The following is a 24,742-nucleotide window of genomic DNA, read 5'->3' as shown; positions in this document are numbered from 1 at the left end:
CTATGTAGTAGTCATGAAAAAGTGCAGATGGAATGGGGAATTCTTCCAAATGGTGAAATTGCTATTTCATGAAGTAATATAGTAACTGCCAAATCATTGGCCCTCTACATTTTAGCATTTTAGAAATACTTCACCTAGACTCATGATTCCTCAACTCTTTTGGGTCCTCTTTTCCATATGCAAATGACTCCACAAAGTAGTCTGTCCATCAAAGCATTAGTTGGAAAAGCTGTGAAGGCAGTATGACTCCATAGAGAGCTGACCACAGAGCATCATTTCTGTAGCCTCACCGATTATCACTTGGAATCCACTGTCTGAAAATCCTTCTGCTGAAAAACAGACAAAAAGATTCTTTCTGCAAAAGATGTGTTCTTGTGAAAGTTCTGCTTTCTGATGTTTCAGATTTTCACTTTAAAAAATATGAAAATGCTATATGCTTCAAATACCACCAAATATCAGTTCTGTACAGCATACTAGTGTCCTATGAGCACTGTGCACTGGAATAATAAGGTTCCCTGCACCAGCTTCTTGTTTCCTTTATTATACTTGGGTCCTCTTGAGATAAGGATCCTCTCTGCTATGTTTGTGTACAGTATTGAGGGATACTGTCACAAACATCTCTGATTTGGAACAATTTTGTGCTAATACAATATCAAATAAAAGCTATGATAGTGATTAGTCATCTCAATTTAGAATAAAGGCAATTAAAACAATTCCTACAGTAAAGTATGCCCATAAGGATGATTCTCTCCTCTCCTCTCCCCATTGCTTTGGTTTTAGCAAAATTCAGAGGTAAATGCATTTGCTTTATTTCCTCATATTTTCTTTCTGTTTTATCTTGTTTAATGCTTTATTATCTCCTTTCTTTTTTTTGACAGAGATATTTTTTCAGTCAATTACTGGATAGTATGGTCTCCTTGTCGTGCATACAAAGCTGGACTAAGTGCAGGATTTACTTGTTGCATAAGTAGGCCAGCAATTTCAGCCCATCTGTTGGGAGAGAGATTAATATGGACACATTAGAGCAAGATGGTCAGGAAGCAGGAAAAATGTTCTGAGAAACATTTACAAAGTTTTCTTCCCAGAAAACCTTCCTCACTTGTATGTACCGTGCACAATTTCTTCTATGCAGAAATCTTGCTTTGGTGGAAAGTTCTTTATCAACCTAAGAACAAGTGTCAGGCTTAGAGCCATTATTCTGTTTGTCCTAACTCTAACACCTCCTTGTCTTAAAAAGAATAATTCCTGAGTTTTAACAAAAGCAAAAGTAAATAGGGTAGCATTTCACAGTTCGATCATGTCTCCAGAAAGAGCTGAACCCAAAGCCTGAACTGGGACTCCCAATCAAAGGCATTTTCAAAATCCAGATCCAAATTTGCTCTTGTAATCTTGACCTAGAATAACTCTTGCACAGTCCGTTTTATTTGTGAAGAGAAATTTGCAACTTTTGGATGGGAGCCCAGTTCTGAGTCCAGGTGCTCAATATCATAAAATAGGGACTATATTCCACTAGATGAAGGTGTGCAGGGGACAGATACAACCAGTTTATTTCAGTTTGTTCACCAAAGCTGTCCAGTTGTACTAAAAATTCATTAGCACAGTACAGTACACGTTTCTCTCTCAACACAGCAGATTAATCTATGGAGTAAGAAATGAAAAGGAGAGGCTACCAATATAAACACCGTGGATCAAATCCTCTGCATGGACTAAGCAGTGGAACATTTCTGATTTTATTTAGATGAAGTGTGAGCCCATTAAAAAATGTCTCAGCAACATACAGGGTTTTTTTCCAGGCTTTTGGTACCATGAAGCTAAACAAACCTCTCATCTATCTCTGCAAGCTGCAATGGTTCTCCCCCTGTGGTGCAAAACTCTCTTTTCCCTTCATTGTATCAAATTCAGTCCTCTCTCCTAAGACCGCTCTGGACCTTTAAATCATCTCTTCTTCTGCTCTAGTATCTCACTAGTTTTATCATACAGCCTCATTTTTGGCTTTTGATGTTAATTTCTTCCTTCTTGTCTCTTTGTTGAGTGTTGTTCAAGGATTTTGGTGAGAAGGGGATTTCTTCACCACAAAAATTATCTTTCCTGAGACGACCAGAAGGATTGGAGGAAGAGATGGAAGTCAAGGTTTGAATTCTTCCACCAAACAGGGAAGAAAAAGGCCTTGTGAAAATTAATTTTTTACTTCTATAACTACTTCCCATAAAATTGAAATGACTTTCCATACTGTGCTGTTGCCACCAAAGTATCGTGAAACATCCTTAAAGTTAACAAACTGCCATATTTTTGTCCTGAAATTTGATAGTGGGATACATGTGTGCAGTAGGTCATTAGAAGAAGTTACTGCACCTCAAAGCTGAGTTTGCTGAACCCCATTGTCTTTTAAGGACCCTTTAGAAACCTGTAAAAATCTGTGGCAAAGCAACTAGAATCTCATAAAGCTGCCTTCCTTAATAGCTACAATTTGGAGATTGCCAAAGTTAGCTGATGACTGTCTGGAAATTTGCATTTGCAGTTATCAATGCCTTGCAAAGTGAGAACTGATATAAGCTGTTGCCACTCTGATAAAAGAACTGCTTTTCCAGCAGTCAGCACTGTTTTTCACACCCCAGCAAAGCCCATATATTCCATTTTACAGTGAAGAATTCTCTGGCATTTTCATCTTCTATGGCTGGAGCAATTTATTCACAATAGACTTGAATAGGATTTTGCAGATGTATAGTGTTTAAATATAAGTTAGCTGATAGGTTAGGGATAAAGTTTATGATTAGAACTCATCCATTTCAAACAGGTAATTCACGTACAACTAGTGGAGAGAAATGTCTCTCAATATAAGTATCAGCAGTTCTGCTGAAGTCAGTGGTGTTCTGTTGCTCTGCCTGTGCTGCATAGGTAGCCAGGCTAGAAATTTAGAGGCCCTTTCTCTAATATTTCTGAGTAGTATCATCTTACAGCACTAACACGAGCACTGTTAAATGCCTGACATTTGCTGCTGACTTATTGAATGTCTTACAGGGGAGGGAGGCTTCAGTGGAAGCCCTGGGAATGCTATAAGCCCCATGGCAGAGGTAAAACTTTTAATATCCTTTTGTAGTAAAAGCCAAATCTTTATGTCATACTCATCCTAAGTATTATTGATATACACAGACTTGTGAATTAAATTCTGTAAGTACCTTCTATACTCACTAGTTCATCAAATCCTTTGCCTCAGAAAGGGGGTGTGCCTCCACTGTAAAGGGGGAGCATTTGTCTTCAAGGATAAAAGGGAACACCTTTCTGCACAGCCTAGAGGGACAACTAGCAGGTTTAAAATCTGAATGGAAACTTAAAAGTTTATGCTGTCCATAAATGTTGTACATGCTGTATCCAGCATTCCAACCTGTGTCTGCACAGTGCTGCAGGGTTAGAGGGGAAAGTGTCTGGCGGACATTCCTGCACTTGTCTGTAGGGGTATATATCAAAGAGCATAAACTCCTAACTCTAAGGAGTTAGTGAATCCTCTAGTCTTAAAGAGGCTATTTCTGCTGCCGCTGTCTTGTTTCTTCTGCTGGGAATCAGTGAGCTTGCTTTTGCTCAGGTTCAACAGGTGTTCAACACCTGTATCCAACCTGTCGCTGAATGGAAATCCAGCCACCCCTCCTGATTTCCCTGACTCCTATCCTGTGCAGCTTTGACCCCATAGTGTCAGGAAGGTTTGACTGCTGACAAAGATCTTTGGGGGAAACACTTGAGAAACAAGGTGACCTAAATAATCTGCAACCTATGCATCAAAGCCATAAAGCTGGCTTTGATGCTGGGAAGACAAATCTTCCTGAATATTTGTTTTAGACCAGACTGAAAATCAGATACCTTCGGCCATCATTTATGGCACAGACCAGACTTTGTAGAAGCAAGATTTGCCCTTGGGTTTGCCTTGGCAACTTGCTGTTGAACCCATGTGCTGTATATAATCTGCACAAATTAAAGCGCACCCTTCATTAGGTGTTCAGGAATAGACTCTGTGAACAGCTTGTGTTCAAAATAAAGACTGCTCCACTTAAGTCTGTCTTCTACAAGTGAGAGTGGATCACGAGGCTTCCCAGGGAAATCCAAATTATGGTTATTTCCATGAAAATAAAAACTGATCTTGATTCCTCCTAGACAGTTCTTGCCAAGGAGTTGAAGAGACTTCTCTCAAAATAGAGTAGCAGCTCCCCACAGATATAATATGGTATTTATGTAGAAGAAAATTGTCGGGAGCTCATTGTGCTTTGGAGCCAGCAGATTGCCTGTCATCCTTGCAAAGATGTTCACTGGCCATACATACAGAAATGCAGCTGCCATCTGCATCCCAGGTAGGGAAGGGATGACAACAGTCAGTGGGGATGTGTTGTGAAAGATGAAGAGGAACAAGCAGCTAAAGATCTTCCTGTGAAGTTTTCTCATTTCTCCGATCTGAATCTATCTGAATTTTATCTCATTCCTAACTACTTTATGAGGTATCTCAAGCTGTGTAAACAGTAATACAATAATGGCAGATCACAATGCACTCACCACAGACCATAAAGAATAGCCTACGAGTCAAGCAACATGCTCTCTCTAAATGATATAATGCTTCTTGCAGACAGGAATATTAATCACCCCAGGAACTGACAAGATCTGATGGAAGAGACTGTTATTAATATTATCTCCCTTGGAAGCATTTGCAATGGTAATAGTAATTTTAATAATGCTGGAACAAAATAAACTGTGTTGTCCAGTTTTGTAGCAAATGGGAACACTGAGAAAGGCAATACATAAGTAGAGGGACTAATTCATGAAGGAAGTGGACCAGATTTCTCTGTTGACAGCTCAGACATGACAAGGAGAGTGGGAGGGAACTTTTTGTTTTAAATGTTGTATTTGCTTCATCAATTGTCAAAATCTTGTTAGAAGTCTAATTCAGTTATCATGTTCTTGTTGCTGTCCAGAGACTGAATGTATGTATTAGAGGGAGCTTATATACAATTTTTGCCTCAAGCAATTTACTATGATTTTATTATTCTAATCTGGCTGGTTCCCGTGGAGCATCTGAAACAAAATCATATCAAAGGAAGATGAATATTAACAATCCTATCTCTCTCAGGAGAGCTAATAAAAGAATGGAGATCTATGCCTTGGTTCAATACAGAGGACTATGAAATGGCCATGGAAATATTGACATCAGTTGTCAAGATTGCTAGTTCAGTTATTTACTGCTCAGTTTGAGCACAGGCCTTTTCTGTACCCTTGCCAAGACCCAGCAAGATTACAGTGGAAATTATGAATTTATAAGGTAAATAATGAAGCATATGACAGAAATTATTGAGGTTTAGTAGGAAAACAAAGAACCAAAAGGACTGCATTTGATTCCCTCCTTTGTTATATTCTGTTTTGCACAAATGTGAAATTTGCCTCAGGGTATTATATACCAATTAATAATGAAAAAAAACCAGATACATTGGAGCAGTATCTTTTGGGCAGATGGCAAATTGCTCAACATTTTTTTTAAATATTAAAACCAATAACACTATGGATTAAGAATTAGCTCTGAGTACCCAGTATGAGACATTCAAGCTGGGTTGATAGCTGTGACTGGGAGTGAGTCCACCAATGCTATATTACTTTCTCAATGGGAGAACTATAATCAGGCCTTTGGCTTTAAAACTTCTCAGGCAAAAGGAGGAAAAATAAATTAAACTGTAGAAATTGAGACATTTTTAAACCTTTCTTTCTGGACCAATTCTCCTTAGAAGAGGTATGAACTAAAGAGAAAATTTAGACTTCTCTCAATATATTTACAAGATGCACAGAAAATAATTACCGACATATGAATTATCCCTTCAAAGGGAATGGTAAGACCCTTATTTAGTTGCTTGTGTGACAAGATCCTGATAAGAAGTTCTAAGAAACCCCTCTCCCTGGCTACCACCATTCCAGAGTTGAATTATTTATGGAGAGAGGTAATGCCACTGTTCAAGCCCCTGCACATTGCTGCCTGAGATGGACATCAAACTCCATTCAAGATTTTAATAGACCTTGGGCTGAGACTTTGTTGTTACTATGGCCCGATATCTTACATTTCTATTCACAAGAACAGCCACTCAGGACACTTCAGTTAAAAGGGATTTCTATTGGAAAAGGCCAGTTTGTCTGAAATGTTTTGAGAAGGGAGGGCAAAAAGGTGGAAATTGTTAATTTGTGCCTTTTCCACAAAATAAGGTTCTTTAAAAAATGAAGGATGTGTCAACGTTGAGTTTGCAATGCCTACTATGAGTGTCTCTCCTGAGCATGAGAAATATTGCATCAGTTAAAACAGGGCAGCAGTGACTATTCAATATTTCCTGGTGTCTGCTTGGCTTGTAGCTGACTGTAGATCTAGAAAATTCCCCTTTGCTTCGCTTAACTTTTTCCGGGTCCTAGTTTGAACCCTACCTTATTTTCCTGCATGGATCCTCATCTAACTTTGTTACTCAGTCAAAAATTGTGAGGACAGGTCCCTCCAATAGCTGACTGTCTAATGTACTGACTAAATTCTGAAACCAGGATTAGTGATCAGAGTGTAATCATATGGATAAACTGAGTAAAGGACTGTGCCAGCTTTGGATAAACAACCCTCCAGTCAATACTCTCAGGTTCAGCACAGCATGCACTTGTGACAAACATATGCACAGTGTTATTTTGACCTTGTAGTTGCTGCTTTCCTCCTTCTTTACCAGCATTATCAATAGGTTTGAATTAAAATGTGGGTTCCACTGTTTAACATGGTAAAATGAGAGGATATTGCAGGCATGAGATATGGACACATTTTCACTTTGAAATAGCACTTTCAGCCTCTCCACCTGTTTTTTTCTGTCATAGAAGCTACGTCATAAAATGGGAACAAAATCATTTCCAACACCATTGTAGATATTTCACTCACTACTTCTGCCTTACCACCTGTTTTAAAGAGGTCTAAGCAAGCAGCCTTCACACATGTTCCTTCTCTGGCTCCCTGATATAAGTAGGTCAGTCAAAGGAGGAAAACCTCTGCCAGTGACAGGAAGGCACTAAATAAAAGCAACTACCTGAGATGCCTGTGAGTCTCTCAGAGGGGTAGTCCCTGCTAGGAGAGAAAGCAGCTTTCAGGAGCAAACACCTAACGTTTGTACCTCTTTACAGTAATACTGTGAGTTCTGGAAACCATATCCAGCAACACCTCACTACCACTACCTTGTGCTTCTTGTGACCCTACAGTGATCCTTTCTGCTCTTGGGAGGGAAATGTCTCTGGAATGAGCAGCACATGCACAGGACTGGATTTGTCTTTTTGTGTTTCCATCCAGAGGGGCTTCAAAATAACTTACGCTGGGAAGGTTGAGACCCACATATATAAATTATGTCCCTGTGGTTACGTGAGGAAGGTTCCTGTACACCAGATCAGTGTTTAAACACATCACCATTTCCTGCCTAGGAGGGATACAGGAAAAGTCGTTTAATTTTCATATTTTGTCTCAAATGTAGAGAAGCAATTTTAAAGAAGGAACAGGAAAGTAATGAACTGGGCATAAAAAGAAGAGGACCTTTTTATGTTGATTGTTCCTAATGTATTTTTTCCCTTGCTTGCTAAATATAATTGTTTTCTAGGGAGTTTCAGTCTTTTAAATGGAAAAGGAGATCTAATTAGCTTTTTCACTCACTTGCAGCCTCTGTTGTAGTGTGGTAGTATTTGCAAATCTTTGCAAAAGGGTGTTGAGCTGAAGTTTAACTTTGTGCTCCAAGCAGAACATGAAGATGTGTTCTCTTCACTTTCTGCTCCATCAGGTTCATTTACAATCTTCTGGGAAAAAACAAGAAAATCAGTAAATTCCTATGGGGCAGAGAGCTATATGAGCAGCGCTGAGTGCTGGCAGTTGCCAGAGGCATGCCGAGGAACGTGCCCAGATGGTATGTGCCATAACAGCTGCTCCCAGGAGAATTCTCACTCCTCCTCTCACCTGGTAGAAAATAGCTAATATGCAGGAAGGTGATTGTGAGAAGTGTCATGCTCCATATCAGAGAGGATGCTTGGACTCCCTGCTTGTCGCACCTGGTCAATACTGAATGTACAAAATTATAACCGGATGAACAGTGTTTTGACTTGTATTGGTGTCTTAAGAGTAGATGTGTTTTTTTCCTGTAGCTGGCAAGGAGAAGATGGAAAGCTTGCAGGCAGCATGGTGTTAGTCAGGATGAACATGTGCTGTGAAATCCAGGTCTATCTCAGAAAGAGGTTGTCTAGTTTTGATACTCTAGACCAAGAACACGCTGGGAACAGGTGGTAAAAAAAAAAAAGAGAGGCAGAATTTAGGCACGAACCTACAGTAATTTTATTTTCTTGGTCTAATCTTAAGTTCAAGGGGCTCAGATCCTGTGTTCGTAAAGGAGCCATGCATCCTATTTCTTTAAAACCCTCTTCTTATTCCCCGTCCTTCAATTTCTCTGAGTTGTAGTGATGAGGAGAATGCTTTGCCTTGCCATTCAAGAGAGAACAGAACTCCTTCAGCCCCCTCCAGCCTCTGCCAGCTCCAAAACGTACTTCTTTATCATCAGACTTTAGCTGGGGCTGTCAACAAATGAAAACTCAAAGAATTACATATGAGAAATACCTCCACCAGGCTGACTCAAACAATGACAAAACCATCCCTTAGTCCTCAGGCACAGTGTGCTGTATCTCTGCCCACTCAGCACCAGCTAGGCATTCCTGACAAATTAGTGCTAAATGTATTAAGATATTTTTGCTGCATAAATAAGAGCAGTAAGTCTGTGATGTTGAGAGTTTGTCTTTACCTTGCAGTAATTTATTATCCTGTTATCACTCTGCAAACATCTATGCTTGGCACTTCCTTCCCTGTAGCACTGAAATACTAAGTATTCATAAAGCTTAACTATCAGCCATAAACTCAATAAACTACTGTATGCACTGATGTGAAATTAAAACCTTTATTTGGATGATTTATTTTAGGCACAAATGTGACAAAGGAGCCTATAAAAATTATAGGCTGTTTGTTTTCTTTTTTTTCCTCTGCTGCTGCAACACTTGCATGCATTTTAAAATGTGTTTCGGTGTTGGGGAGGGTTTTGGGTTTTTATTCTAACACAAGGTAACCCAGCAAAACTGAGAAGCTAAAAAGTGATGTATTTTTTCCCAGCTGGAATCTTATGCAGTTAATTGGCTTGCTTGCCTATAATGAGGCAAAACTTACAGACCCATGTTTTTTTCATACAGAGTGTGTTGGCGACAGAACTTTGGTAGAGTGTGATCTGGGTAGGCAGCGATTAATGGAGACAGGGAGAGTGGAGAAGAGACAGGAAGCTCAGAGTCTTTTGTCTGTGCTAGAGCCGCCTCTTGCTGACTCACTTTTGCTCTCCTCATTCTGTGAACTAGGACAAAATCTATTTTTTTTTTCCAATTATTCCTGGAAAACCAATGCTAAATCAATAAGAAAAAGCCACAAAGTTGAGGTAGGAAGCACAACAGTAAAGTGAGACTTAATGCAACCAAGATAGCCTCCTTAATTAGATATTGCATCATTTGATAACACTGCTTTCATTCTGAGAGCAACAACCAGTCAGACCTCTTGCACCTCCTCAGATACCTCACAGTAAACCAGAGGAGATTGCTGAAATCCCAGGCCATGCTGTATGAAACTAGCAGGAGCTCCTCGAGTGTTTGCTTTGTTGGAAGGAGAAATGAATGTTTCCTTAATAAAGAAAAATAGGTAATATTTTTAACATAATGAGATAATTTTTTACTCCTCTGGTATATTCATTACACCCGATGAAGTTCTGTCATCATAATCTAGGTGGCCAGGAGTTGATCTGTTAGATTTAGACTGTAATTCAGCATTCATTAGCAGCATCATTACTTTAAAGTGTTTATAGAAATGGGGTGTCAGCTTTGCGTTCCCTTTTTTTTTTTTAAGCAACACTGTCAATTTTAAAGCTGCATAACAAATGTCTTCCTCTGTACAGCCAAGTGCACAATTTTTGAAATCTAATTTCATGTGCACAATCAGTGTCTGCTGGTTTTTTTGGCTGCCTCTGCAAAGGGAAAGCAAGGAAGCTAGCATCACATTTTGTTTTATAGCCACTTTCAGGTTCATGATGATGAAAAATGTGGAGTAAGCAGAGTGGAAGGATGACAGAAACCTGTTTAAAATCAACTGTTTTGATTTAAATGAAACAAACAAACAAACAGCTGCTGAATGCTTTTGTTGCATTAGATTTATACACTTATTTACGGAGTATTACGAAATTGTGTGTGTTGGGAATTCCTAAAGTACCTTCCCTGGCATGAATACAGTGTTTTAACCAGTCTTGACTTTTTTTACCAGCTGTTTTTTTTTTTTTTAATAGCATACTCTACAAATTCTTTTAGGTGCTGATTCATTGAAACATTCGTACACAACAAAAAGTTTTGATAATTTTATTCCAGCTGTGAAAGAGTAGGTAGGTAATACCAGAACCTGTGTTAAAACCTTTTGAAATATGTCAATTCAGGCTGGCAAAGCACAGTGGATAGGTGGATGTAGAGGTTTTGATCCAGTTCTTTGGAGCAGGAGAAGGGTCTAAAATTGTATTACTGTATTTGTCACGTTGGGGCTTGGGGATGACGCTGGCAGGACAGTGGCTGCAATTCACATGTATTCCTGTTAAACCTGCCATTTCAAGACTTGTGTCTGGCTCAAGTTTAACAGGCAGCCAAACACTAGTTGAGGGTGGTAAAGAGTGCAGTAGTATTGCACTTGCTGCCACTCGTGCCCTTACCCATGTGTCCCAGTTGCAGGGGGCAGGACCAGTTTATCACTAGGTGGGTATAACCAAAACTGTGTGTTCTACCCCCTACCCCTACCCCCCCCCCCCCCCCCCCCCCCCCCCCCCGTCATTTCCGATGGACTGTTAATAATGGATCATTTGCAGCAGCTGCCCAGGGCACACCTGACACCTCAGGCTACCGGCTTGGTGTTAAAGAAACCCTGCGAGGCACTGAAGTGTTTCTTTGTCTTCACACCAATGACTCAGCTGTGACAACTCCCCTCTGGGGGGAGCACCTTCACATCCAGCCTGAGGGGTCATCTCTGCTAATGGGCCATACTGGGCTGGCATAATAGGCAGCTTCAACGACCTAGACCACCAGAGACTCCAAAAATATCCCATGACTCACAGAGTTAAATCACCCATTTTGAAACTCTGGGGGAGGTGCTGGGCATTCCCACCTGAACCTGAGCATATGTAATCTTGGGGTTTTGGGACTTGTGATACCAAGCATTAGATCGAGGGGAGGACCAGAACTCTAACAGGACTGTGATCATTACTTCAGCAGGACTGCCACCATCATCTGGATCAACAGGTTTCCTTTCCTTTTACTTTGCACGCGGGGAGGGCATTGGTGCTCAGCACGGGGGCTAATGAACACCGTTCCTTTCTTGTCCCGGGGTGCTGGGTTATACAGCTGTCTTTGGGGCTTAAAACCAGGGTTTTTTCTCTGTATCTTTGTATTTATTGTAATCTTTTTAGTAAATTTTAGCTCTGACTTGTAATCTCTTGAGTTGGGTTCATTTCTCCTCATTTCTCTCTTCATTTCTTCAGCACACCATGTGTCTCCAGTCTACTTGGTATCCACCTCTCAAGCTGAAATGGTAGGTTCATCTCTATGGCCTGGCTGGTTTTTTGCATCTTAGCTGAAGTGCATGCTGCTAATCACCAACAATGGACTTTAGGGTAACCTAAAGTTCTATACATTCTAATTGATAGTGTCCTATATGGCTGCTGAGAGAACCATATCTCTGTGATTAAAAACTCTTCTTTAACTGCCCACTTCTCAGGCTTACTACAGCAAATAAATCTGGATGGATTTTTTATTCAGTTTCCCATTTTTTGACCAGTGCTATCTTGGGGTATACAAGTAATATGCTTTCCCTTTTTCCACCTATTTTTCCTTTTTTTCTTTTTTTTCACTGGCTATCTGATCCTTCAAACCAAGATAAATTTCCCTAGGTATTGCCACCCTCCTCCTGGATCAATGTCTCAGGTCTGGCTCAGATCATTGCATAACTAGATATCGTTGTCCTCGAATTACCATGTTTCTTCCTTTCTCTCTACAGGATATAGGAATGGCTTGACCACACTGCAGTGGCAGGGCAGATCTGAGGCCTGAGCCATAGTGAGGTTGGGAAAACCTGCGCCTTGCTTGGGCTAAGGAGGTCTGCACAAGGAAGGCTGCATGTGTACTACGTCATAACACAGACACCATCCCAGAGGTATGAGGGCTGAGAGGGATGCCAGCCCTAGTGTACTCTGGCAACCATAGAGACTAGACTAGAAGCAAGAAGAAAGAGTGTGGGTTAGGAACTGGAGCTGTTCGGAGCTTTGTCCCCTTGCCTTGCACCTGGGGCAGAGCCCGCTTTTCCATGTCTCCAGGTAGGCTGAATCTTTGGTCTGCAGAAGAGAGAGAGAGGCGCTTTTCATTCCCGTGGTGCCTCTCATTGGCAGCCTTCGGTGCTCAGCCTTCAGCTGTTAAAAGCTGCTGTCATCCTGTCTTTTTTGAAAGAAAGGATTTCTCATTCCTTGTTTCATCAGAAAATTAAGGCCCAAGCAAACTGGAAAGAGTGGGTCCTCCATGTTAGCAGGGGATCTAATCCTGTAACTATTTACTTAAGAACTCTGTGGGCACTACTTATGTTTGCAGCTCTTCAGCTGTTCCTTAGCTGTCGTAACAACTCATTGCTTTGCCCTGAGCACAGATGGGAAGACTCAGGCTTATCTCTCATGGATCACCATCTTCCAGTAGATCAGTAGATCCTGCTGGCTGAAGTAATCCCACATTGACAGAGCATGGAGTAAGCTCTTTAAAAGATAGTGAATTTCTCATCATGATACTAAATTGGCACTTAAATGAGTTTAAACCAAAGATTTTCAGGACAAATAATCCATGCTGCCTGCAGAACATATGGTCCTGAAGTGCTCCAGTAGGGTTTTTGCTGCTGAGGTTGTAAATTACATTTTTTCCATCTGGAATTAGGTCCCATTATGGAATGTGTTCCTGACTCCCACATTGTCAGTATCTCTGTGACAGAGAGGTAGTGAGGGTATCTCCATTACAGCTGCTGAGTCCATTTCCTCAAGGCAGCAGCTCATGACAGGTCTGAGAAATCCCTTGTTTTGGCCTGTGTGATGCAGGATACTCTTAGCAGCTTCTACAGAGGCAGATGGGGCTTTTCTTGGCAAGAGAGCTGATTTTACAGAACAGCACTGCTGTTGCAAAGACTGCTTTCAGTTTAGTTCTCCTGTATGGAAGGAAGTCCAATCCCAGCTGAAGTGTCCTCCAGCTAGAAAAGAATTAAGAAGGCAAGCCAAGAGAGTGTGGATTAGGAGGCAATGACCTGTTTACTGAGGGCTTTCCTTTGCCCTCATGTTTTAGAGGACACTGTTGGAGCAGCTGAGAGGCAGAAAATGTCTGTTCCCTCTATCTGGCCAGCCATTCCCATGGCAAAGGATCATTCTGGTTATTGTTACCTGTGACCTGGCAGGACAGTCCTGCTTCAGGTATGCCAGTCTCCTGGAGTCTCTTGACTTTCATTCCATGCCTAAGGAGGTAAGTGCAGCAATGCAGGTCTTAGGTCAAAGGTCTGGGCAACCCAGCATTCTGTGTCCCACAGTAGCAAATACAGATGCCTCAAGAGTGTAGGTAGGTAGTGATGATCTTCCAGGCTAATTCCCGCTCTCCAGACATCTGTGGCTGCAGGATTTTCTAAGGTCAGATAAGTTTTCTTTCTCTTTAGACTTCTGTTACTATTTGAGATCTGCTTAAACTACTAGCATCCACCTGCCTTGGGGCAAGGAGCTCCATTTCATTACTGAGCTGCATAGAACCGCCTCCTTTTGGCTGCTTGGACTTTGCAAAGAGCCAGCTTTCCATCACAGGAGTCATATTTATTCACTGCCTTACAGTGATATCTGAATTCAGGCTGATTAACTTCACAGCCAGTGCTTTAAAAAAGTTAGATCTTAGGGTGGTATAAGAGAAATACCTTTCTATGGCCTATCACAATTGCAGTGCCTGGCTCCCATGAGAAGGGAGATGTTATTAGCAGAAGACAATGTATTGTCATCTTCTGATCTTAAAAGTCCATGAGGATCTCTTACTGTTTTCTTTATTTCTCCCTCCCCTTCCTCTCCCCCTGCCCTGCAGATTTATATAGTTCAGTAAAATCATGCAGCATCTCTTAGGTAATGAGTCTGCATAAGGAATAGCTAGACATCCACACCAATAAAATGTTGTTTTAATGATGGCAATTCTCTGGCCCATATTAATTTTTCACACTCTCCAGACAGCACTTTTTTATCAAGATACCCTGTCAAATGCTTTGCTAGCTTTACTGAAAGGTAAAGAGCAAAAAAGCTCCCAGGTATGGCAAAAACATTTCTAATTGCTGTAATTGTAGAAGTTGTAATTGTTCTCACGCCCTGTGTAATTTGCTGTCTTTACTGAATATATACATTATACATATTATAATTTTCTTTTATATAGTGCCTTCTCTCTGAGAATTTCTGCATCCCCAGAACTTTCAGTATTTAATACATAAAATATTCTATATGAACAATCATTAAAGGTCACCCTCAGAAACACTGAGAGGATGAATTTAGCCCATGGGGAAAGGATTGTGAAATCATTTATCTGTGACCTTTAACTTCCCTAAAGGCCTCAGGATCTAAGCAGACTGAAGAAAACTTTGTTTACTGTCAGTCTCTCTATTTGCAAACTTGGACCACACTGATGTCGTTCTCATCCCTGCGTCTGTCCCTGCCACGTCCATGTCTCCTGCTGTGGCTGCAGGAGCTTGATGGTATTTCTCCATGTGTGTTGGAACCAGGATTCCACATGGACCAGGCTGAGAGAAATTGGAATTAAACCCTTGTGGAATTAAGAGCGATGAAGATCCACAGTGTTTAAGTATTTTCCTGTGTGGGTAACACAGCCCTGTAATGATGGTGTCAGAGGCCCAATGCAGAAGCTAATTTTTGCCAGCATCCTTACCAGCCATATAGCAAAAGACTGGCACTGCTACTCACCTCAGTCTGCTGGTCTGCTTTTCACAAGCTCTAAGTGTGAGGAACTGCATGACTTTGGCCCAAAAAAGCCATTTAAGGTGTACTTCTTTGAGCAAAAAATGTGTATTTTTAAAGACTAGCAAAAGTCCATTAAGATATGCACTTACAGAGCAAATACATGCAGCATGTCCCTGGACAACCTCCTTCTCCTTGAGCAATGTGGTTGTCAGTCCCCTGGGCAGCGACAGCTTGCCCAGAGCCTACTCTCCAGTTCTCACTGCAGTGTGAAGCATTCCCTGGTAAGGGGAGGACTCATGTAATTAGTTGCAGCTATGTGTCTAGGGGGTCTGTCTGAGGAGTTGTGAAAAAAGCCCCACACCAGTTGCTTGCATGGCTGCTATTGCTTAGGCCTGAGGTCACAACCCAACCAGAAAAGGGAAGGAGAAGAAAGTGGTAGACACTCATCACACCAGCTCAGTGAGCTTCCACAGAGCATCACCACTGAGTAGGAGCCAGGATTTGAGACTGCACTTTGACCTTGGTGATATCTGAACTGATGTTTTTACGTATTTCCTCTAGCTGTGAAATGGGGTTAATAATTTTCTCAGCTGCACTACAGTATTGCAAAATAATAGATACTAAAAACTATTTTGTGATCAGATAGGCCTGACAGCCTTGCTACTCATCATGCAGTGCTGATGGCAAATTATCATTAAAAAGGTCAGCGCTTTAAATCCACAATATCTAGCACCACAGCTTGTGCTTCACTGTGCCATGTCAATGAACATGCTTCCCATGACAGGTATTTATTGGCATGTCCTTCATTCTGTTTAAAGATTCCTCTTTTACTCCTTGAGGACCAAAAAGAAATAGATAGGGAGAGGTAGGGGGAAAAGTAATAAAGAGATAAAAGTCACAGCCTATTTTACACAATCGTGTACTGTATTGCACTCCCCTGACCATCTACTTTGTCAGTCCCCGAAGGATCTATGTAGCAGCTGGAATAATAATCGAGAATTACGGCTCAGAAGGCAATTTATAATCTGATGGATAGTTTATGGCACTGATTTTCATCCCTGATGATACTAACAAAACATGACAGGGAAAATAATCACATGAAGCCAAGAATGAAACCAGCACAAGCTGCCAGCAGGTGCCTCTTGTCAGCCCTGTGCTCTCCTACGGTTACGAAAACAGAGGAGTTTCCTATAAACACTAGGACAGAGCTCATGCTGAGAAATGCTGAGTGGTCCCGCAAAAGTGATGAGCATTTAGCGTCTCCCTTGGACTATTGCAGAAGTTCATCACCTTTATGGAGATGCTGAGTACCCCCAAAGATTGAGATCTGTCAGGAGTGTGCACATCAGCCATTTATTTTTTGCACAACATACATTTGCTCTTTGAAAATGCACTTACACCCATTCCCAGTCATTCACTTTTTTTGTGACCTTTAAATGCACATATTGAAAGAATACTGCCAGTGCAGAATAACAATATGTTATTTCTGTAATAATGCGTATGTGTAATATACAACTATTGTGTATATGTGTGTAATATGGGACAAATTGAACTGAAAATCTGGGAAGCATTTAAAACAAAACCTGTAAACAGAGAAAAAAGACAAACAACACAAAACAAAGCCCCAGAAAACTTTGTGCTTTTCCTGCAATGATGGTGTTTTCCTTTCTTTTAGACTTCAAGTAATTTGGAACCACAAACAATAGATTTATCAGTTTATTTCCCATTTACAGCTAGTTTCACTAACTAGATTCCCAGACATCCTAAGACAATGTTGCCTTCCTTTGATTCATAGCATTAGGGAATGATTACATGAAACAAGACTATTCTGCCTCATCAGACTGAATTACTGACACTAAATTAGGTAATATTGTCTAATATTTACTTAAATTTTTTAAATTTTTTTTAAAGATGTTTTAGAATGCGATAGTCAAGGTTGATTTCAAATATCTTTTGTACGTGTTTTCAAAACAGTGTCCCTTTACGTGATATTCTGAGCCTTAACCATCTCCTTCGTCCAAAGATAATGTTATATTAAAGTGTCTTAGTTCCACACATAGTTTATGCCAGCATCAGCCTGATGCTGCAGCTGAAACCAGCCAACTTGCTCCCTTATCCTGTACTAGCACCAGCCCTCACATCTGTGCTGCCCTTTGCGTAGCTGTGTGGTGAAATGGAGCAGGAACTCAGTTCAGTAAACAATTTAACTGTCAAACCCCTCCTTCCCAAGTTATACCTCCCTTTAGTTTCAATCATATTTTAGGCTGAGTGTGGAGTATTGCTGGCTGCTGCAGCCTGGGTGGTCTCTCCACCTGAACCCAGATCTTGGATGGATTAGGGGTTTTTCTAACTACTCTGCACACTCAGTAGTTAAGATGGCTGAAGATTTTTACTCCTCCTTTCTCAAACAGCCACCGTAGAGGCCCACCAGGGCTGGTGATGGCTGACTTCTAGTCTTCCAAATTAAAAAGAAGTTAAAAATGTCTTATTTGGCTTCGGCCAGCTTTCAACCATCAGAATAATTGACACTCTTTCACTTCTTGACTGACCTCATTTAAAAGCAGCAGCCAAAAGTACGCCAGAGGAAGCAAAATGAGAATTTTGGTGAAAGAAAAATAGAGAATTTCAGCTCTTCTAGGAAGCCATGGGAAAGAAAGTTCCATCTAAATGTTTTTGCTGCCCTAGGAAACACACACTCCTCCACCCTCCAGAGAAATGGGTAGTGCATGGGATCCTGTAAAGGGCACTCAGCTGGAAAGGGAAAACCTTAATGTCACCAACTGGTGATGATCCATTACTAGGGAGAGTCCAGGGATGGTAGAGATAGATTAAGCCCCATAGGAATATACAGTAACTTGAAAAGGGAGGGCACTGTTACCAACCCAGCTGCTGAAGGCTAGGGATGCAGACTGTGTTTAATGGAAACTTCAACATTTTGCTACTGCTGGCAGTATATACAGATGTTTATAATAAGTGTGTAGAGCTGAAATTCAGTCAGCAGGGCTCAGAATTTTTCCTCCTAAAGAGTCTTCTGTGTCCTCTGAGACTGGAGTCTGGCAAAGTATACTGGTTACAGTGTCCTTTGGGAAATGCCATTCATTGGTGGCTTTTGGAACTCGTTTCACAATGAAAGGCAAGTACGGCCTTTTTCTATGTCTAGGTTAAATAAGCTTCACCGTTTTGCCCCTGAAATTGCTTCTACTATGTCTTTTCTGTGACAGCAAGCCTGACCCTTCCTCTCACTTTGAGATAGGGAGACAACACATAACCTGGTGCATACAGAGGCTGCCACCCAGGCTAAGGACATTTCTGAAGAACATACCTCAGTTCTATCCAGAGATCCTTATGGCAGCAATTCAGCAGTGAAGGCTTGGAGCAGAAAGTCTATCAGCTTGTGCTGATACTCTCATAAGCGTTGTCCCCCAGTACATATGGACTCCCATGAAACACTGTTAGGGAGTTTCCACTTGTATACCTTTCAAGAAACTCATTTCTAGCTTCACCTTGTCTCTTTTTACAGTCCTGAGACCAATCACTCATACAGAATTAAATCTGCTGTTATGCTCTCTGGTACTGAATTATCCATACAGGCTGCTATCCTCACTTTGCTTCTTTCAGTTTTTTTGAAAGCCTGTTCTATGGTCCAGGCTCACTCAGACCCTGCACATTTCATAGCTTTATGCTCTCCTTCAAGGATGCCCAAGGGCAGCACTGCCAACTGGCGAAGGCAAAACACTCCAGATGAATCTTTGCTTGTTTATTTTCTCTTTCATTCTTCTCTACAGCTTGTATTCTTTAGGACTTGCCACACAATAAAAAAGAAAAAAAAATACAGCAATCAAATGATGTAATTAATATTTGCTAGTCACCTCGTTTCAGATTTGGAAAGTATCAAAGCACCAAAATTCATCGACATGAAAATTGAAAAGGAGATACTGGCAGAATTGAGGGATACACAGGCCTGCCTTGCAAGCATTCATGCCACGTGCTTTGCTGCTCAGCCAAGTTATTTCTCAGAGGCATCTTTTTCAGCACTGGTCCCTGAGGACCGTGAAGTGGCAGCCCTTCTTACTGGTCTTAAAACACCAAGCCTGCAAAGTGAGCTCCAAACACAGCACAGGAGCACAGGGCCACCAGTTTGATGTACAAGGCCCCAGGTTCTTCTTCCAAGTTTTGCCATCAGCCCTTAAGCATCTCATCACTATTTCCTAGTCTGTTTAGATGTGGCTTGGACCCCATAGTGTGGTGCTGATCTCCTCTCTCATATGAGCTCCTGTCACCCTGTACTGCAGTTACTAATAATTCAGAGCCAATGTCACTAGGCAGCTATTCCTTATAAGTTTTGAGTCTTGTGTCTACATACAAGCTTCTACAAATAAGCAAGCAAGCACCTGTCTCTGCACTCCAAGAGGTGAGACCATATGACACTATAAGAAAAAAAGGAAGACTTTTGCTGAGTAGAAACCATAAGGAAAAAATATCCCCAAACTCAAAACAACAAAACAAATAAAACCCAAAAAATTTTCTTGATGATCTTGAGTTATCTTTTTCCCACTGAAAGCTCATATTTGCTTTGAAATTGAATTGCTCTCAGTGTCTATAGTTATGTCACTTTTCTGAGAAACTGCTATACTTTCTGAAGTAGACAATTACAAAATTTAAAACAAAGCCAGGCCTTTGTTGCCTCAGCTTCTAGGCAGGAGCTGCAATCTGTTCCTCTTCCCAGACAAGGCAACATCCTGCCAGGAGTTCTCAGGAGCCTGTGATGATGGAGCCAAAGTTCAGTGATGAGAACACAACATGGATGGTATTCAAGCTATGTCAGTGACTAATCATGGCAACCCTAAGTGATCCCTTCTCCTTGTAAAATGGGTAGAATGGTGTTTATCTATTCCTGTAATGCCCTATGGGATCTTTGTTAATTAAATTATTAAAAGAAACTCATAGTATATTATTGTAGGACAACTAAACAATGGCTAGGACTTCGGTAAGACAGCTACAGATAGTGGTGCATGGTTTTAGTGTGCTGTTTGAGCAGTGCTTATGGAGAAGAAAACAAGATGTTGAGGACAACACATGAGTACTAATGAGAATAATACATGAGATGTTGGAAAGCAGGTAAATGAAAACTTAGGTTCTTTGGTAATGAAACACTAGAAGCAAGAGCTTCCATTTCCTGTTAAGAATATTGTCCTTAAAGGTGTATGCTTTGGATAGAGGGTATTGATAATCAAAGCTGTACAAGCAAATGCACAGACCGTGGACAGCATTAACCACTCCCAAAGCCTGTCTATATTCAAAGCAGTGGTTCTAAGACATGTTCCTCACCTCTTGGCCATGCCTCGCTTAGCACCTTTCGTCCGCCTGAATGATGAGAAATAGCAAATAAGGCTGTAGTTACTAGATTCAACAACCTGCTCCAGTACATCCCACTCTTGGGGAATGCTGGAATGCCCTATCTGTAATGCACTCAGTAAAAGGTTGACAAAATCCCAACTATATTTTTACTGTAACCTGAGATATGGAGAAGCTAAGCAGTATTTGCCTGTCAGAGAGGCTTAGAGAAGGAAAAGCTTTCCATGGTGAATCAAGGCTAACTTAATAGCACGTCTCCTCTGAGTTATGGTTACATCTCCTCTGAGTTATGGTCTTGAGCTCAGATCAGCCTTGGAAGCAGTTTTCCTTATAGATCCCTTATATCAGCAAGGAAAATACCTTGGTGTGGTAAAGAACTTCTGTTCTCCATTTACTCCAAAGAAAATAAAGGGTTTGGTTTCAGCTAGTGTAGGCTTCAGGATGATGGTTCCCCAATGTGTGGCTGAATCTATAACGTGTGGTTACAAATCTCAACCTACAGTATGATCCAACCAACTTCAAATCCCCTCCAACTCCTGGAGCCTCCTAATCAGTGCTCGCTAGATGAGGTTAGCTGGCACCCTTGACAGTGCCCAGACTGTCCTTTCTGCTTGTTCTCCCTTCTATGTAAGTACAGCACTCCAAGGATCTCCCAAGAACCTGAAATACTTGAGCAAAAATGCATTTCAGCAGATCTAATTTTTGCATGTGTTTGACTTGCCCACTTACATTCTTCATTAGCTGAAGAAGCTGGTTATGACTTCATCACTAGAGCCTTATCATGGCCATGGCCATCTCCACCCACACCCAGTTTCTCTCTCAGTCCAGAACCTGTTGCAAACAGACCTCAATGTGACATGGGCTTCCCTCCCTCAATTTCCTGCTTTACCTAACTTTGAAACTGTCCATCAGGAAGTGATCCATCTTACAGTCAATGGAACTCTTGCCAATGCGCTTCAGGAGGTCGTGATTGCTGCAGTCATATCCGCTGAAAACGCAGCCCTTGCAGATCAGCTTCCTCTACAGTGTACATCTGCTGACAGTCAGGATGAAGAAAGAGAAGGAAAAAAAATCAAAACAAAAACAACCTTGCTTTGCAATAGGAAAAAATATAAATGCAAAGGCTTGGACTAAACGTCTTCCCTTTCCTGTTTTGCTCAGGGCTCTCAGATCTGTTTTCTTTTAGTATCTTGCTCTCTGATTGCTAGACATTCTTCCTAGCTGGAGATCAGAAGCGGGGGAGAAGGAGGCTGAGAGGAGAGCACTTCTCCCGAGCGAGGGGCGGGCGTGGGCCGTGCGGGTGCATTGCCTGGTGTGTGCTCAGTGCCGTGGGCTGTTTTTACTGAAAGGTGTCCGGGTGTGGGGGCAGAGCTCTGGGCTCTCATGAGATGTGTCATGCTATCTCATTTTCTCCACCGAGCTGAATTCTGTAAGCAAACTAATAAAACCAAACTCCCATTTCTTGCATCAGAGAGCCTGGCAACCTTGGTAAATAATGCAAATAGATCATATAAACTGCTCTACATTAAAGAGATTATATCTGCTTATCATCACATGCATTTTTTGGGGATGGTTGAATACTCCCCAGTGAAAGAAACACAGCAGTGTAAAAAAATATCCGTCTAAGGAAATTCACTGTGGGTATGGATCACTGGCTAGCGTAAGATAGAGAATGAGATAAAAAGGAGGAGATTTGGTAAGTGAAGGAATTCAAGCCTTCAGCAGTAAGAAGGGAATTAAACAAAGGCTGCATATATTTTGCCACCCACAGCACTCTGGAGCAGTGGTTAGGGATGAAGCAGACTACTAAAAAGAAGTTCAAGAAAATTATAGGGCTGTATCCAGAGCAATGCTCTGAAAAACAGTAAAGATGCAGAGGAACAAGTGATCTAAATCCCTGGCTTTCTGTCAGAGCAAACCTGGTCATTCCAGTGGATCTCTCTTCAAAACTGTGGGATCATAGGATTTTCCAGGAAACAATAACAAGGCCAGAGGTGAAGTCATAGGCTTCCAATTCTAATGATTTGCTGGACATAGGAATTTCATGGCGAGGCTTCGCGAACGAAGATTTGGGAAGGCTCTATCCACATTTGCTACAGGCACGCTGGTGGCTTATGAGGCCAATACGTGACAGACATATCCGATTGCAAAAGGCACAGCAGAAAGACTCCTTAGATGGTGTATTCTGCAATACACGGTTCTTTCTGCGTTGCCTTTTTTCCTCAAGAGTGATCCTGCGTGTGTTCTCAAAGGAGACAGCTGCGTTATAGATGGTGTGTCTCCAGGCCTCCCGATTGGAGGCCAGAGTAGACCAGTTGTGTTGATCAATATGGCCAAGGCTGAGATGTTGTTTCAGGGAGTCCTTGTATCTTTTCTTCGGGGCTCCTCTCATGCGGCAGCCAGTGGCAAGTTCACCATAGAGCAGGATCTTAGGGAATGATCCTTGTATGTTTTACACTCCCCTTTTTCTTACTGGAATAATTTTAAAATGATTCCTTTAACAAAGCGTGTGAATTTGAGAATTGAAATTGGAAACGATGCCAAACGAATGGCAGAGAGAGCTCACAGAATCCTCATGGAATGCTGGAGTGGTTTGGGTTGTAGGGGCCCTTAAGGATCATCTCGTTCAGGGACACCTGCCCCAGGCAGGGACACCTGCCACTGTGCCAGGTGGCTCCAAGTGCTGTCCAGCCTGGCCTTGGCCACTTCCAGGGATGGGGCAGCCACAGCTCCTCTGGGCAAGCTGTGCCAGGGCCTCCCCACCTCCCAGGGAAGAATTCTCTCCTAAGGTCCAATCTTTGCTATTTTTCTGCAGGAAGTGGGCTGTGACAGGGGAATTGTCTCCAAGGCGGCCCAGGGTCGGGGCGGGCTCTGCGGCAGGGACGATGCCGCTGCCGGCCGGGGAAAGGCCCCTTCCCCCCCACTGCCAAAAAGCTGGGAAGGGATAACCTCTGCCTGCAGCTGCCTGGAGTGGCTGTTGGCCCTGGGCTTTCTGTGCCCCTCGTGACCACGGGCTGATGGCAGGATCACTCCAGCCTTGGGACAGACGGCCTGAGGGCCAGCCCCGGGGCCTGTGCAGGGCAGGGCAGGGCAGGCCTCTGCCACTTGGCAGTGAGCGGGAGAGGGTGTGGAGGGAATGTATTTCCTGGGCTTTGGCAATCTGGCCCCTAAAAAGACTAAGTGAGCTCTTCCAACAGGGGCAGACTGAAGCAGGCGATGCCAGAAAGAACTGGAGTTTCTGGAGAACAAAAGCTGGAAGCGTGCCCCCAAAAATCCCCCCGGGTGCTCAGTGGGCTGACTCGCACGGCCCGGGGGCCTTGGCCAGGAGCGGTCCTGCGGGAAGCGCCTTTGCCCGGGCTGTAATTTTAATTTCCATTGGGTGCTGGCAAAGCCCCTCTGGGTGAGCCCCAGTGGCTGGCATGAGCGGAGCGGGCTTCCAGGGCACTCATTGCAGGCGTTGTGTTTAAGGGAAGAGCAGGGGAGCCTTTCTCTGGCCCAGAGGAGCTGCATTGTTTCCCACTCTGGAATAATAAAAAATAAAAAATAAAAACAAAAAAGAAATAAAAGAAAATGAAAAATAAAAAGAATAAAAAATAAACGAAATAAAGAAGGAAATGTAAAATACAAAAGAAAATTAAAGAAAAAAATAAAAGCGAGCAAACTAAAAAGGAAATAAAACGAAAAGTGAAATGAAAGAGAAAAAGAACCCTTCTTGGGCACCCCGTTTACTCCCCCCCCGCCCCGCCCTCTGACCCGTAACTTGGGGGTCACCGCTAAAATGTGAGAAGGGGACCCGAAAACGTGGGTGGGGGAACCCCAGGGAGCCGAAAAAGCAGCGGAGGGGGTGCCGCGAAATGGCAGGGAAGAGCCTCAGAAAAGCGGGCGAGGCGCGCGCAGTAAGAAAGCGAAGCCGGGCGGTCGGGCGGGGGGATGGGTGGGAAGCCAACGTGGCGGCGCCGGCGCATGCGCAGTCGTTGGCAAGACGCCGGCGATCACGTGGTAACTAAGGGCGGCCAGAAGAGGGAACGGCAACGCATGCGCAGTGGCTCTCGTGCCGGTGCAGCGCTCCCTGCTTAAGTTAAGGGCCGATTCCGGCGGCACGGCTGGACTTGCGGTCTCCCGTCTCTCCCGGTGTGTGTGTGGGGGGAATAACATGAAGATTTTTGGGGTGAAAGCGCAGAAATTAGCGAGGGACGCTAATTTGGGTAGACTCGATCACCAGAAGTAGAGAGCGACCGGAAGTCCTCCAAGGCCCCCGGCCCGGAAAAATCGCAAAGCCAACAGTAACGATGGTGCCG

At 42.5% G+C, this 24,742-nt stretch overlaps 1 long non-coding RNA gene across 1 annotated transcript in view; it reads left to right on the top strand.

The window, feature by feature from the left end:
* LOC108503248 overlaps positions 1-23,980 on the top strand; it is a 28,173-nt gene extending 4,193 nt beyond the window's left edge. The window contains exon 3 of the long non-coding RNA XR_001876773.1: positions 23,578-23,980. This is a non-coding gene — a long non-coding RNA (uncharacterized LOC108503248). The remainder of the gene's footprint in view (positions 1-23,577) is intronic.
* Positions 23,981-24,742: the final 762 nt, after the last annotated feature.

Source organism: Lepidothrix coronata, unplaced genomic scaffold (genome assembly GCF_001604755.1).
Source record: "Lepidothrix coronata isolate B3197 unplaced genomic scaffold, Lepidothrix_coronata-1.0 Scaffold134, whole genome shotgun sequence".
In the NCBI taxonomy this organism is placed as follows: Eukaryota; Metazoa; Chordata; class Aves; order Passeriformes; family Pipridae; genus Lepidothrix; species Lepidothrix coronata.
The sequence above is the reverse complement of the archived record's forward strand: the minus strand, read 5'-3'. Positions and strand labels throughout refer to the sequence as shown.